This window comes from Ptychodera flava, chromosome 21 (genome assembly GCF_041260155.1).
Source record: "Ptychodera flava strain L36383 chromosome 21, AS_Pfla_20210202, whole genome shotgun sequence".
Taxonomy (NCBI): domain Eukaryota; kingdom Metazoa; phylum Hemichordata; class Enteropneusta; family Ptychoderidae; genus Ptychodera; species Ptychodera flava.
The window spans coordinates 28433530-28450386 of NC_091948.1; the positions used below are offsets into that span (position 1 = coordinate 28433530).

Below are 16857 nucleotides of genomic sequence, written 5' to 3' on the forward strand. Positions count from 1 at the left end.
ACCTTCGATCTCCTTGACTTAAATCTTGCTAGGAGGCGTTTCCCACACTAATGGCTGTTACGCCATACACAGTCTTTCTACGCATTGCGTTGTGTAACAGAAAAGAAAAATGCTGATTGTACTTTATATTTGGTATTAATTAGTCCCCATGGACACCATCTTATAGGTTTGATTATGTCCGTGCGTGCATGCGTGCATGCATCCATCCATTAACACAGATATCTTAGAGATGCCTGGAGCCATTACAAAAAAACCTGGTACATGTATGTATGTATGTATGTCCGTCCACATCAAAAACACCTAAACCGCAGCACCTACTGTCTTTAGTATTTTGTGTACAGGTGCACCTAGGGATGGAGATGCGAATTTGTTCAAATGAACTAGTCAGTGTCAAAAATATGCAAATGAGGGGAAAAAAGAGAAAACACTGCAAATTGCTAAAACTCTGTAACCGTTGATTAGATTGGGTTGAAACATGGTGTGCATGTTCCTTTAGGTATTCTAAATTAAGTCTTTAAAATTTGGGATGAAATTTGCATGTTTCTATTTTTGGGGTAATTTTTTTCAGTTTTTAGTCAAAAAATGTTTTTCTCTGAAACCACTCATCTGATTGCTTTGAAAGTTGGTATACATGTTCCTCAGGATGACCTCGGTCAAGTTTATACAAATTGAATTGAAATTTTCATATTTGTAATTTTTGGGCAATTTTCTGAATTTTGGGTCAAAATTTTTTTTATTCAAAAACAACTAATCTGATAGCTTTGATATTTGGTATACAGGTTCCTCAGGTTGATCAAAATCAGTGTTATGAATTATGTGTGCTCATTTTAAGTAAAATTTATTCTTCTCTGAAACCGCTAGCCCAATTGCTCTCAAATTTGGATCGGATGTTTGCAAGGGTTTTACCCTTCTAATTGTTAAAATTACCACAAAATTGGAAATATTACTGTTTTGGGGCAATTTTTGTCATTATTTGCTCATGTGTTTTCACACATGAGCATATGGTTTACCGATGTGTGTGTGTGTGTGTGTGTGGTGTGTATGTTTGTCTGTCTGTATACCCAATATCTCAAGAACTGCTGAAGGGATGTCAACCAAATTTTGTACACAGCTTCAGGATCTAAATGGCAAGAACTGAAAAGGTTTTGATGGGCGTGGCTTGGATATTAATGAAGTTATGAAAGTTTTAATTTTTGTTTCATGTTGATGAGAGAGCTTTCGCTAACGCCGTGTATGACAAATGAAAACGATTGATTGACAAGATCGACTGTTTGAGGGCACTGTGAAATGAGCTAATGCTGGTTTCAACTTCGATTCGACTCAGCACCAGCTATTCAAGACAAAATATCGTTTAGCAAATTAGGATTAATAGCTTTGGTGATTGATCGTTTCTCTCGCTGCTCGATCGCCAGAAATGGCTACATACGTTCTCCACCCTATACTACTAACCTCATGGCATTATCACTCGCCCGACCCTAAATATAGAAGTGCTTATGAATATTTGGTTTGGGTCAAAGGTATTCAAGTGTCCAATCAGGTTCGTGTACAGAGTCCAAGGCCGTGACCTACTTCATGTACTTCTGCCGTGTTTTGATTTTGCTTCGCCAAGAAACGTGCTCGCCATTGTCCATAAAAGCATGTTTGCTCTCCTTTGTAAACATTTTAAAATTCTAACTGTGTCAGATTAAAAAGGCGAGATTGTTTGTGAAATAAATTCCGGGATAGGCTTTGGAATGCATACGATCGGCATTGCGGCAGTGCATGTAGTGTACCATGCTTCAATAGCTTGTGTAACGGCCGAGCTCAACCTGCATTCACGGTTGGTACTCGTGTACAATCATGATGTGTTCAATTCTGATGAAGATTCATAAGTCTTACTTTTGCAGTCTTTTTCGCGGATCCGTATGATAATCCCGACAATTCGTGTTACGGTTAGATTTGGTGGCCATTTTATGATAAGTTTTCAATACTGCAAAGCTACATAGCATCACTATCGCGTGATTGAGGTAGGCCTACAGCGTTGTTGAACGGGATACAGAAACTCGATCTGCCTGGTGGGAGAAACGATCGTTGACATGAACAGTCAATGTACTTCAGCACGTTGTCCGCACATTGCGGATTGAGAAAATAAACATGTCCCAGTAAATAACAGTATATTTATGTACGGTATATTAACTCGATATTAATCAAATTTCCAGCTCATCGCAAAAAATGTATTGCAAAGATTATTTTGTCACTGACAAATACTGCACTGTGCGGAAAAAAAGTCTGTAGAATACATGTAGTTCAAGTAGTACTACCCGAGACAAACACTTGTTTTGTCAATTTTAATTTCATTTCACAAACTTCATTCTTCATCGAGTATCGCGTATTTCAGCCTTTTGAAGCCGTTTTATTGATATGTTCAATTTTTGTCTTGGCTTCGTTGTGGAACATGTTGAATTGTCTCCGCAGACATGTAGGCACTAGGCTGTGGTGCAAACATTCAGCGGCCAAACTATCATTTCGAAGCAAACAGTTCTATCACAGAAACACCATCAATTCTCTCTAGCAAAGTTGCGTTAAATATTCTGTAAAATGTCACATATAGTTAAAAAAGTGACCGGGTCGAAGTGACTTGGGTACCAGGGTTGAACAAAACCAGTGTGAATTACTGGGGTTGAAGCGGACAGCGGTCAGGATGACGTGTTCCCCAAGTGAGCTACCTTCAGAAGTCTGTTTGATCGCAAAAAACGTCAACTTTTAAAACCTGTCATTTATTTACTGATGTTATTCTCAGCATCACAAACATATATGCCTCTGCTATGTATCACAGCAAATACATGTAGTTATATTTGAGCGCCCCGTAAATGGGATCCTCGTTTTTTGGTGAACCTGGAAGTGTGTCTTGCTCAATGCATTTCAGTGTTCTCCCCAGTAATTTTTTAGAAGAGGGCGAAGACGTGGTGCGAAGCCCCACAAGCGACCGCGCAAGCGGTCGCGGGGGGAGGTCAGGAGGGGGTGTCCCCCCTCCTGCCGTTGGAGCTTTTGAAAAACAGAGATTAAAATGGTGTTATTTGGTGGCACTTTGGGAGTATTTTTTCAGATTTTTTTTCGTATAAAAAATTCAAAGGAAAGGAGATCTGAGACAGTGTTTCATAACTTTTATTACAGTTCGCTGATTTCAATTATGAAGATTACATTTTTTGAAAATGAAAACATAGCGAGAGACATACATTTATTCATCGATGTCAAAATGATCACGGTGACCATAAAACTCTGGCTTGGGGAGCATTTTTTCAGATTTTTTTCGTATAAAAAACACATGAGGAAAAGAGATCGGAAACAGTGTTCCATAACTTTTATTACAGTTCACGGATTTCAATGAAGATTACATTTTTTGAAAACGAAAACATAGCGAGTCTAGAGAAATACATTTATTCATCGATGTCAAAATTAGCACCATAACACTCACGTGTTCTCATCCTGATACACGTCCGACCGAGCCTAAAATTAGGTTGTTTTGCTCTGGGAAGGTATACACAAACGAAATTCTAACCTCCTATAAAAACTTCAGTGTACTCTGCTGTCCTTGGTTACCCTCCAGCTCCTTGCCATGTTTACTCAGCTAAGTCGGTTACCTAATGCACGGTCCCTATAGGACCGTGGCTAACGTAACGTTACGGACTGAGCCATGCAAATATGGCTGCCTTCGATGAGTTGCACATGGGCTTATGATCTCGGATGACATCACAAACTCGCAAGATTTGCAAGATCGATGAGAATTACGTTTGCAGTCTGCAGGATCGACGCTCACGCTCGCATTTTGCTTGTAAATCACTGTCAACTTTTTTCCCGTACATTTTATTGTTTTATTTTTCAAAAAAAATAAATCTTTTTCATTTCTGGCAAGGGGGCGCTCGGAATTTACAAGAGGGCGCCACGCCCCTGTTACCTTATTCAGGGAGAGCACTGCATTTCCTACCCATAGCGAGGGAAACTGCCCGCGTTCCCATGCACCTTTTTTCAATGCCAGTGCAACGTTATCTGTGCAAAATTTGTGGTGATATGCTCCCGTGTGATGGAAAACCTCTCTTATTCTAACAATGAAGTAGTTGACTTTGGACTTTGATTTCGTAAATGTGATGTCCATGCAGTGAGTTTTGGTAGGCGCACTTATAATGCAATCTTCGCCCGCCTGTGGTCCGATATCCCACATAAGGAATAAGACCACTAGAAAGATTGCAAGAAACCCGTATTTCAACTCTGTTGTCATTTTTAGTTGCCTTCACTGCTTATCAGAGAGGTTTTTCCAGGATTGGAAGCCGTGGGAATGAAAATCTATATCTTTTTCTATACTGCGCCCTTAAAGATCGCCTCTAACTCCTGAAAACAGCAGTAGAAATCAAAACCACGCGGTCCATTTGCAAGCAAAGAGTTCAAAGATCATTTTCCGAATGCGGGAAAATTTGGCCACCATTGAAATTTTTCGTCTCAAAGTGTTAAAGTTGAGTATGCGAAATCTGTGTTGCTGGAAGCCTTTTTGTTTGCCAAGGACCTAAAAGTGGGCCACCTGATTGGCCCAAACGATGGCATAGTGTACATTGAAGATACTATGATATAACGTTATCGAAAGTCATTAACTAGTTTTATTTCAGCCAATTCCATATTTGCATATGTAATGAACATTTCTAATTGGGGATATATATCTGAATTGACTCAACCAAAGTTGATGAATCTTTCTACATATATTTCAGATACTATATAATACATGTTATTGAAATTTGTTAAGAATTTTTGCTTCAGCCAATTTCTCATTACGGGAAGGCTCCATTAACTTAGGAATACACTACTTCCCTAGAGGATCAATTTCACAGACCTGCCTTTCCTACAATGGCACTACAATAGCACCAGCTGGATTAGATAAACATAACAATGGAACATTCACACCTTGGGGATTAAAAGTCTTCTGTTTGTTCATTAACTAGTTTTATTTCAGCCAATTCCTTATTTGCATATGTAATGAACATTTCTAATTGGGGATATATATCTGAATTGACTCAACCAAAGTTGATGAATCTTTCTACATATATTTCAGATACTATAATACATGTTATTGAAATTCGTTAAGAATTTTTGCTTCAGCCAATGTCTCATTACGGGAAGGCTCCATAACTTAGGAATACCCGACTTCCCTAGAGGATCAATTTCACAGACCTGCCTTTCCTACAATGGCACTACAATAGCACCAGCTGGATTAGATAAACATAACAATGGAACATTCACACCTTGGGGATTAAAAGTCTTCTGTTTATCACCCGAGTTGCTCAGGCAAGGACTTGGGTTTCAGTAACCATGCAAGTTAATGCAGTCGTCCCCTAATGAATTTACATATTTGATGAACTTTCTAATAAGGGATATTTATCTGTATTGACTTGACCAAAGTCAACAAAACTTGCCATGTACATTAAAGATACTATGGTACAAGATTATTGAAAGTCATTTGACATTTTTATTTCAGCCAATTCCCAATTTGCATACTTAATGAACCTTCCTAATTAGGGATATATACTGGCATTTACTTGATAAAAGTTTGCGAAACATGCTGCTGTGTACATTGATCATTCTACCAGGTTACAACAGTATTGAAAGTCATTTTGCTTTTTCGTGTCAGCTAATTCATAATTTGCATAGCTGATATGTAAGTTTTCACGGTTTGGCATATAGAGCTTGAAGGACTTGACCAAAGGCAATTAACCCTTTTCCTGCCGAGCGCCCCTGTCCGTTATCCTGCCAAGTCGGTCAAAACCGGCCCCCTTTTCCGTGTCTACAGAAGATAGGCTCTCCTGCACGCTTTCCTGCCAGGCATTTGGCGGGAAAATACCGCATTTTCGGGGTACGATTACCGACCATATACGTGTTAGACTTCAAAAATTTTTGCATGCCCATATAGAGGGGCAACCGCTGATGAGGTTGTGTCCAGAAAATGACGAGGTCACGGGCGTTGTTTGCCCCGGGGGACGTGCACTTTTATGCCCTTTTCTAGCTTACTTTTGCGGAAGTAAAGCTCGTTCGCCGGCACGCACGGCCACACCGGGGAAACATCACCTCACTCGTGGGTTAGTAGAAGACCCAGGGGTTAGTGCTATGGGTGCGGCAGCACCCTCAAACCTGTCCTGTTTCCCCTGGGTTGTGTCACTTGGCCACGTACTTTGAACGACTTGGAAGAGTCGCACAGTGCAGTCTGCTTTGACGTAGTGTCAACGACATAGCTTCGCCATTGAAGGAAGGCGTGTACGTAGTTTGGCCAGTTCAGTGCACACTTAGCTCGTTAGTGTTACCGTTTCCTAACAGGTTAGTTGTGCAGTTGTTACTAAGGTGCAGTTTTGTACCACCTTAGCTCTGGACAGTGCAACTGCTCTATGCACTAACCCAAACGACAGATGGTTGGTACAACGTCTACGTCGCACTAGCACAGCCTTCGTTGGGCTGTGCCCCTCCCACGTGATACAACGCACGTTCATCCATTACTATAGCGTCCTTACGGATCTGCCAAAAACGAAAGTGGGGGTAAAAACAAAACAAACGAAAATATGCGATCATAGATAGTATTTTATTCGGGAATAATTTACATTATGCCGAACAATAAATCTCGGAGTCTGTCTCGACGTTCGAGTGCATGGTCCGTGTTTCAAAAATTACAATCGGGGTGGCAGATCCGTGTTTCAAAAATTATAATAGGGGGAATTGTACAAATAATCCGTCTAAACAAAACAAACGAAAATATGCGATCCATAGATAGTATTTTATTCGGGAATAATTTACATTATGCCGAATAATAAATCTCAGAGTCTGTCTCGACGTCCGAGTGCATGGTCCGTGTTACAAAGATTACAATCGGGGGATTGTACAAAATAATCCGTGTTTCAATTTACAATCAGCGGGATCGTAAAGCACAAACAAACGGCACAACCGTGCTCAAAATGTGATCATGGTCCGTGTTAAGAATACAGTCAAGCCACTGTTAGGCGAAGCTGTCCCCTGTCCGTTATTTACGTCGGGTTCTCTTGCTGATGGGTGTCGTCGGGGCTGTGTGAGTAGAGGTCTGCACGCCAACGCTCCTCTTACCTCGTAGCATCATGCGATGATGAAAAGCCGCAAAACACTCGCCCTCGTGAAGATGAACCCCGCACAGACTACATCCTTTGGACGTCTCAGACAGTCGTCCGCTCGCAGTGGTCTTACCCTCTCTGCTGCATACTTTACAGCATTTCTGCCGCCCCTCCAAACGGCTGACAACGTGCATCGGCTGATTTTGTGGATTTATGTACGAGGCAAGAGAAACGGTGGCCTCGACCTCTCTCACACTGGGCTGCGATCGCCCACAATAACCGCCAATGATTTGTTTCCCGACACGCAGATGAAACCTCTTATGGGTCAGCTTACTATCAGGGTGTACATGCTTGAAGCATATATATGCATTTACCAGGGCAACATCAATCAGGTAACATGCCAGATATGTCCACCATCTGTGGTTCTTGCGCCCAGTGTGAAAGTACTTGCGCTTCTGGTTGGCTCGGTCGACGCCTCCCATGTACCGGCGATAATTATACAGCGACAGAGGCACTTGTCGCTGCTCGTCTCCCTCCCCCACTGGCACGCACTCCAAGGGTGGATAGACCGTATTCAAGATCAGCACCTGAGCGTTACTATCCTGATAAGCAGTGATGTTAAGACGAGAGTCCGTTCTGGTCGTGGCTTTCATATCCCCAACAGACAGAGGAAGGCGCTTCCTCTTACCCGGCGGAATTAATTGAGGGGGCATGGTGCGACGATTACGGCGGTTAAAACTCCCGACCATGTAGATCCCGGTCTCCATCAGCTCTCTAGCAGTAACGACCGTGCTAAACAGGCTATCACAGAATAGGCTGTGATTATATCCACAGAATGGCTGGACCAGCTCCATCGTAATTCTTTTCACCACACCTCGCTCCTGCCGTCTCCCATCAGTCCGATCCCGAAATTTCACACCTAGGTACGGTGCAAAGTTAGCGATGTATGCAGTGCTGGAGTCGCACAGCTGCCATATCTTGAAACCGTCTCGATCAGGCTTATGGGGTAATCTCTGCTTAAATTTAGAACGGCCCTTAAATCGCACCATGCCCTCGTCGATGGAGATCTCTCTACCCATCTTATAATTATTTACGCACCTGTCAACTATGGGCTCCATCCATGGATTGATTTTATAAAGGGGATCCTCCTGACACGACGTCGGCGGCGTGCCTCATCAGGATCACGACGTGGATCGTTCTCTGGGTCTGCCAGATGAAAGTATCACATAAGCTGCTGAAAGCGACTGTGGGTAATCACAGTAGAAATACCCTGGTTTCTCAGAAAGGGATCGCTAGACCAATAATCCACCACTGATGATTTACGGTCGATACCCATACAGACTAAGACGCCAATGAACGCCTGCACCTCTCGGTAGTCAGCGTTACGCCAGTATTTATCTATTTTCCTAGCGATATATCGCTGGTGGAATTTGGCGTATTTATTAGTCTCGTCCTTGGCCAATCTGATCAGTGTAGCTGGAATAAACTTAAAAAAGTAATCGAGCTCACGGGAGTGGCTGGGCAAGGTGAAAGTCGGTCCTCTCTCATGGTCAAAATCGGTCTCCTCAAATATATTAGCATCGGTAGTTTCCGACATACGCCAGACAGGAGGGGTGTCGTCCTCCGCCAACACAGCAGCAACGTCATCATCGTCGTCAGAGCTTGCCTCACCTACATACTGCCTGTCATAAAAGTCATCGTCCTCTGCCGCATCCTCGTCAACCTCCGAGTCGGACTCAGCGGTGATATCACCGTCGTCTGGGCGTCTGGGCCTGAACTCGCCCGTAGCGGCATCAAGGATCATATCTGGCTCAAAATCAGGTGGGCTATCCTGATAACGAACCCTCCGCACTATCTTTTTCGGCGGGGACATCACAGCACACGAAACTATGGCAGGAGCGGGCTGGGCAGCCTCTGCTGATGACGAGGACTCAAGCTCTTTCGCACTGGGCACAGGAACCTCTCCTGACGCAGGATGAGGGCTCATGGTGCACGCAACAGGTGGTGTCTCTCCCGGAGCAGCCGGGGGAGAACCAATGGCATCAGCCGTCTCGTTACTCACTGTCTCACTAGCAGCAGCAGACGTAGTCTGTGCAGGTGAAGTATCTCCCACAAGAGCAGATGTAGTCTCTGCAGGTGAAGTAGTCTCTCCCGGAGCAGCCGGGTGAGAACCACTGGCAACCGGTGACCCGTCATCATCCTCATCGGCAGAACGATCAGTCTTACGTTTACGCTTACCACTGGGTTTTTCAGCCGGAGATAGCTTCGCCTTACGGGAGCGTTTCTTGCCCGACTTCTTAGAACGTTTACTAGGGACATCACAACGATCGCTACCACTACCGCCCGGAGACTCTGCATCTTTGAGCTTCAGTCGTCTGCTCGCCTTCAGAAAACTTTTGCGGTCCGTCAAGCTCATGTCTGGAACAGTGTCGACAGACTAGCAGGTCCCACCCTTTTAAAGCCACAGGGAAACAAAGCCCTGGACATGACATGATTGGACGCAGGGGTGTTTATGTATGCAGCCACCTGTTATTATAATGGACCTACGGCAATCAGTCCACCAACCGGCGCTGACATTCCTACCCGTCATGTAAATTGCCTGTCCGCACCATTTGATATGCTAATAATACTCATTTGCGATGCAAATCCCTCGAGCACTTAGCATAACATAGTCAATGTCATTAGCATCTCAACTTGACATTCCGTCCAGCTGGGTACATGGCATGCGCACCTGCCACCCAAGGACGTTGGCCCAAGCCCATGTTTAGTACGGGTAGGAAACCCGTATCTTTAACCTCATGTCCCTTCTAAGTACGCCTGCGCAGGGCGTATTGTCATCCAAGTTGGTGACAAGCCAACCCGACAGATCGCCCATTAAGCAGTAATGGACTGGCCATCTCGTTCTTGTATGGCAACGAACAGTGCTTCAGCGGCTTGTTTAGGTCATAACCGTTGCCTGCCGAGCGGCTTACCCAACTAAGGCGGTCAAAGATGAAGGATGCCAAAATTGTCAACAGCTGTCTCGGCCTCGTCCGTTGGGCAAACATGGCTCCTTCAAATAACGTGGCCAGCACGTATACGTCATCAGCGGTGATGACGACCCGTCATTGACGCCCGAGTGCGTAAAACTCGGAATATACCGACAGGTACCTCTACCTGAGTCGGTCATACTACGGTATAAACCAAACACAGGTCTGCCAACTCCCGTTAGACTCGGCCGTTAGCCGAACTTCACAGGGACAACATAGGCGTAACAAGTCGGTGAACAACGGTTCACGCACCTAACCGCAGCCGCCAAGTCGGTGAACAATGGTATCAAATTTTGAGGCCATGTTCGTGAATGGCAAGGCTGAGGCGGTGTGTTTCGTTGCACGGCTTGAACGTCTAGAGCCAAGTGCAGCCGACAACGTCCGACATCTGAGTGGGTAGTCTTTTCGAGAAGGTAACAAGTCGGTTAAAAGCGGTGGTTACCCTTCACAAATGTCGCTCAAGTCCGTTCGGATCAGTTCCATGTCAGGGACTAATCAAGCCGAGTCCGTCAAATCCGTCCGCACTTCCCGTCAATCAGGACTAAGTCCGTGATTTTCGTCTCGCACCATTGGCAAAAAATTGCACCGCCAGCTGAGGCGGTCTTAGGCCAAGTATGCTACTCGTCCCCCCCAAAAAACCAGTCCCCCAACGGGGTGGGGGACTGGCTGGGTAGCTTCCGCACCTTTCCCTGTCGTTGGACTCTCTGTGAACCCATTTCGAGAGCAAACGCCGTTCCTCGCCCAAAACCTGTCCTCGAACGACCCCTAGCGCGAGCAAGGGTTTGCTACACGTAGTTCCGTCGACTAGGCAGGAAAGGGGGTACCAAAAAGTAGCCCGATTTCCACCGCCTTGGCAGGATAACGGCCGTGGCTGCTCAGATTCTAGCTACACCGAATTTCAAGCGGATTTTCACCGACTTGGCAGGAAAAGGGTTAAACATGTTATATTGTGATACAATGACAGTACTCAAAGAAATGAATTATTTTTATTTCAGCTAATTACATATTTGAATACTTGATGACCTTTAGAATTGATCTGTGGTGAAATTCATTATGTTGATCATAACACTTTCAATGAAGTTCCGAACATGTAGCAAAGGTTCAAACTTAAACATAAATGCAAAATTTAAGGAAACACGTGAGCATTTTTAGTTCATATCTGGTACCAGATCCCTTGTACATTTTTTCCCACTCTTTATTTTTTCCCAGCTCTCCCACCTTTTTAGCTCCGCTGTCAGTGACGCGGAGCTTATCAAATAGGTTGATTTTCTGTTGTCGTCCGTCGTCCGTCTTCGTCTGTCAACAATTGCCTTCTCCTCTGAAACTGCAAGTCCAATTCCTGTGAAATTGTATATGCAGTTCACTTGAGATGACCTCACTTCAGTTTGATCAAATTGTGGTGAAATTTGCATATTTGTATTTTTGGGGGATCTTTTGGTGTTTTTGGTAAAAAAATCTTCTTCTCTGAAATCGCTTGTCCGATTGCTTTGAAATTTGATATGCAGTTTGCTTAGGGTGACTGTAGTCAGATTTGTTCAAATTGTGGTGAAATTTGAATATTTGTATTTTTAAGGCAATTTTTGTCATTTTTGGAAAAAAAATCTCTAAAAATCTTCTTCTTCAAAACTACCGCTCAGATAGCTTTTATATTTGGTACATAGGTCCCTAGGGATGATCTATTTCAGATTTGTTCAAATTGTGCAGAAATATGCAAATTTGCATTTTAAGGCAATTTTTGCCATTTTTGGTCAAAAAATGTATTTCTCAAAAAGTACTGGTCTGATAGTTTTGAAATTTGGTATACAGGTTTCTATCAATGAACTTAGTAATATGTATTGAATTTCTGATGAAATCTGTAATTTTGCATATTTTGGGCAATTTTTGCCATTTTTGGTCAAAAAATGTGTATTTCCATAACTACTCATCTGATAGCTTTGAAATTTAGTATAAAGGCTCCTACAGATTAACTAAATGATATTTGTTGACATTATGATGAAATCTACAATTTTGTAATTTTTGGGCAATTTTTTACCATTTTTGGTCAAAACGTGTTTCTCAAAAAGTACTGGTCTGATAGCTTTGAAATTTGGTATACAGGTTTCTACAGATGAGCTAAGTAATATATATTGAATTTCTGATGAAAATCTGTAATTTTGTATTTTTGGGGCAACTTTTGCCATTTTTGGTCAAAAAATGTGTATTTCCAAAACTACTCATCTAATAGCTTTGAAATTTGGTGTACAGGTTTATACAGGTGAACTAAATGATAATTATTGAAATTATGTTGAAATCTGCAATTTTGAATTTTGGGGGCAATTTTTCCCATTTTTGGTCAAAAAATGCGTTTCTCAAAAAGTACTTGTCTAACAGCTTTCAAATTTGGTATACAGGTTTCTATAGATGAATTAAATTTGATCTTTTGAAATTATGATGAAATCTGCAGTTTTTATTTTTTGGGGCAATGGTTGCCATTTTTGGTCAAAAAATTTATTCTCAAAAATTACTCATCAGATAGATTTGGTTGACATGTTCTTAGGGATGATCCTATGTAATACATTCGAAGTATGATGAAATCTTCAATTGTGTATATTTGCAGCTTATTTTAGCCATTTTTTCTGGCCATTGCATTGAGCTATCAAAGATTTCCACCTTCTTCATCAACATGTGTCAAAAATTGTTATTCTCTACATAAACACAGCGGAGCTATATCGGCCGCTAGGTCGCTTGTTGTTAATATGATATATTGAAATTAGGTTGAAATCCAGAATTTTGAATTCTTGGGGCAACTTTGCAAAACTATCAATTTTACTGGGATATCTTTCGTTTTGTATTTTTAAGATTTTTTTGGGTCATTTTATACCTACTGGAACTAAGAGTATATGATGTGGTGTAAGCATTTGGTATGGTAAACTGTATTTGGTGTTGAAATGCAGTAAAAAAATCATTAGAAAACATAGCTGAGGTGATTTTAACAAGTTTAGTTTCCGACAAATATATTCAAAAATTGTTTCAATGTTTAAGAGTGAGGGAGGGGGGTTCCTGCAGATTTTGAAAAAAATTCCAAACAAATGTCAATAAAAAAATTCAGCCAGAGAAGGTTTGACAGAAAGAAAAGGTGGGAGAGTGGGAAAAAAAAAGAATATACAATATATTGGATAAAAAAGATAATGTACCTTATCAATCTTCCAGACATCCCCTTTCCCCCTTTATCAAATGGTCCACCCAACCCCATTTTTTAGCGCAATTAACCATGCAGTGTATTTTAGTTTAAGATGTCAAGTTAGGTAAGGATTTGTAAGGAATAGTCAAGTTCACCACAGTTAAATTTCTTAACTTTATCTCTTGTGTCATCATCCTTGTGTAATTGGTTAAGTTTGTAAGTTGTTCCAGATGTGGATGCACCAGCTGTTCTGGAAGAAAACAATTTACTTTTCCCTACAAGTAGGGTTTCTGAGTTAATGACTTTATATTGAAATCTGTCCATGTGTCTGGTGTATGGGCAAAATGTAAACATTGGTTGCATGTTATGTATTTCTGTCTATGTCAAATATTGTAAATGAAAAAATAAGAACAGTTTGCTGTGTGCTTGTAAAAGATAACATATTTATCAATACATAAACTGCCTTGCAGATTGATTGTCTTAAAATTTATCACAGAAGTAGAAAAAGAAAAGAAACTAATCAAGTTGCTGTAACATGTTCACCTTCGGTGCCTGTAGGCCTATAGATACTTAACTATTTTATCATTACATTTAGCTATTTGTTATTATATACCTTTATCACTCTCAATGGGCCAAGGCACACTTGGGGGCCAATGCCATCACTCTGTGCCAGTCTGTGTATGTCAGTCTGTCTGTATGTATGTATGTCCATGTTTCATACAATTGTTGGCTTGTTTTGATAACTATGTTGGAGCCAACAGTGATATTGTCACTATTTTTAGCACGGCCACCCGTGACGTAGTCAGCAGGGCTATAGTTGTGGTGTCATATTCCGTAGAGTAGGCTGTCTGTCTGGATGGATGGATGTAGACATTTGGTGTCCGTAAACTGTTTAAACTGACAAACCGCTGAACATTTGGCATCGAAAGTTTGTGACGGTCTAACTTGGTACACGAAGATGGGAATTTGTTCAAATGAAGTTGATTGGAGGATTCCATCGAGAGTTATTGATTTTAGAATGATTATTTTCCGTATTTTTCTAGGGTTTTCAGATCACGTGACTTAGCGTTTGATTTGGTTGGGGGTGACTGTGAACAGTCTCCATGAATAGCTTCATATAGTACACGGTCGAAAATTGAATATATTTAATTCAGTGTAAATAAACATGAATTTACCAAATCGTGCTGTTCTTGTTACTTTTCGTTAAATGTAATATTTGTTATGAGGTTGTCAGACGAGAGCGAAAAGCACGTCTAGCCGCGATCGACAGCGCGGATGTATACATGATGATGCACATATTATTGTTTCTGATGAAGGCCAAGGCTGGTTTAGCACCTGATCAGTGTTCCCGGTAAGGCTTATTTGCGTGCTAGTTGCGCAGTGTCTCTGATTGCTCTCGCAGTGAAATTTCAGGTTTTGCACAACTTTAGCTGGTTTAGTGTCAGTCATTTCGATCGGTATTAGTTTTTGCAATGATAACTCAGGGCGAAATGAGCGATCTCAGCGCGGATTTAAACGATTTTACTTCCGCGTTTCGAGTTTAGGGCCCATTGGCAGCGCAGTTGCCACCTACGTTCATTGTACGTTGTGACTACGTATCTCTATAAATTAGCATATCGACATGGCTAGGGGCTGCCCCTGTGAGGCAATCAGGCGTATCTCATGAGGTCTTCAAATGACCAAGATGAAGTTCAAAGTGTCGCGACAGATAATAAAGTGATCTCGAATCCACTGCTAAACGAAGAGCTGGCATGGTAGGGGACGTTTTTTGACTTCATGGCAGAGGACAGTTGGAACATTTCACTTACGACAGTCAGCAACACAGTAACTTGTGAGTGAGTATCGATATATTCACTGAATTTTCAAAACATTTGTGAGATATGTCATTCATTATTCTCACCGAATTTACACGTTTGAGATCGTTTAGTAGCAATTGATTTGCACGTTTCATAGCATATAGTGGCACATCATCTGCTAGAATTCAGTCAAGAAGTTTGTAGTAGGATCGGACATACCTACGGACTACAACGTAGTGACGTTACTTAGGCCTATAGTCGGTAACTTGCGAGTGAGTATCGATACATTCACTGAATTTTCAAAACATTTGTGAGATATTTCATTCATTATTCTCGCCAAATTTACACGTTTGAGATCGTTTAGTAGCAATTGATTTGCACGTTTCATAGCATATAGTGGCACATCATCTGCTAGAATTCAGTCAAGAAGTTTGTAGTAGGATCGGACATACCTATACGTACTACAACGTAGTGACGTTACTGATAGTTTAAGCATAGCCCACCAGCTGAAGGCCGCTAGCTTGTGATGAACAAATAGTTGTCAAACTAAATTAATTTCTTTCACAAGCAGAATATCAATTTTCATACCCAAAGATTTTGTCTAGTTTTTGTGTAACCAATTTCTTGTAAGACTAACTCGACACAAGCATGAATCACATAAAGAAGTAATTTTTCGTTCTCTGGGGCAAATGGTCTTGGACTCAATTGTTGATATATACCGGTTATATGTCCACAGAGTAAGACTGAACAGGGGTGAGAACAGAAGACACAGACCAAGAAATATAAATTATAGGAAAGTGATCTATTAAGGAAGTGCGCAATACAAATCAATGTACAAATTACTACAGGCATATACACACACTATAGGGAGGTCTCAACAACTACAAGTTACTACACATTACTACAGCTGTTATATGCACTTCTAGCTAGTGAAAAGATTTATCCATAGAATAAATCTAAAATTGTTGCCAAGGCTGTAATATACACCAAAATTTGTTAAGTAACCTACAACAACATGTCAATACACACTAGCATATAACTCAAATATTGAGCCCCGCACTGGAGTCGAACAACGTTGTGACTAGGACAATTCAGGCTGATGTCAATTCAATATACGTATGGACTATAAATGTGGTACTGATCAAAGATGAATTCTAAAGTGATTAGGTACGATAACGCAAATAGCGTGTATAAATGGACTACGCATAACTTGCCAAGTGTACAAAAGTACAGTCTAATCACCAAAGAGAAATATCTCATACAGGCTAATAAATTCAATATACCTTTGATAATTACAGCCAATAAATATTCCAATAATTTAGAAATTGATGAATAAATTCAATGTGTCTAAATATAATCTAATTACTCATAACAGTACTCTCAATACAAAAAATCAATAACTAATCCAAGAAATGAGATATCAACTAGTAAAGTTAAATTCTAACCACTGGTAAATATTGCAAGAATTTGTGTGTTAACTTACAAATCATTTTACCAGTCTCTGTATTCTTCTTCTCTCGAAAGTATACAAGTAGATTATCATTTGCAATATTTACACAATAGTTTTTTAGATAATTCAAATATCCCAAAATTAGATGGTGAAAAGGCTGGACTTTGTGAAGGGTTGATTACTATGAATGAAGCTTATGAAGCTGTTAAGTCTTTCCCATCAAATAAGACACCAGGAAATGATGGGTTGCCAGTTGATTTTTATAAGCATTTTTGGCCCCTTATTAGTGACCAAGTTCTTAATTCATTAAATTATGCTTGTGAGTCTGGTC

The 16857-nt window shown here is 41.2% G+C and overlaps 1 protein-coding gene across 9 annotated transcripts in view; it reads left to right on the forward strand.

Moving 5' to 3' along the window:
- LOC139121920 (polycystin family receptor for egg jelly-like) overlaps window positions 1-16857 on the forward strand; it is a 302374-nt gene that overhangs the window by 61131 nt on the left and 224386 nt on the right. Inside the window, exon 1 of one of the 9 annotated variants that reach the window (XM_070687240.1) lies at window positions 14591-14631. The exons of 5 other annotated variants lie outside the window; for them this stretch is intronic. The gene's annotated coding sequence lies outside the window, so the exon portion shown is untranslated. 3 more of the 9 variants (XM_070687237.1, XM_070687238.1, XM_070687239.1) reach the window with 3 other exon arrangements.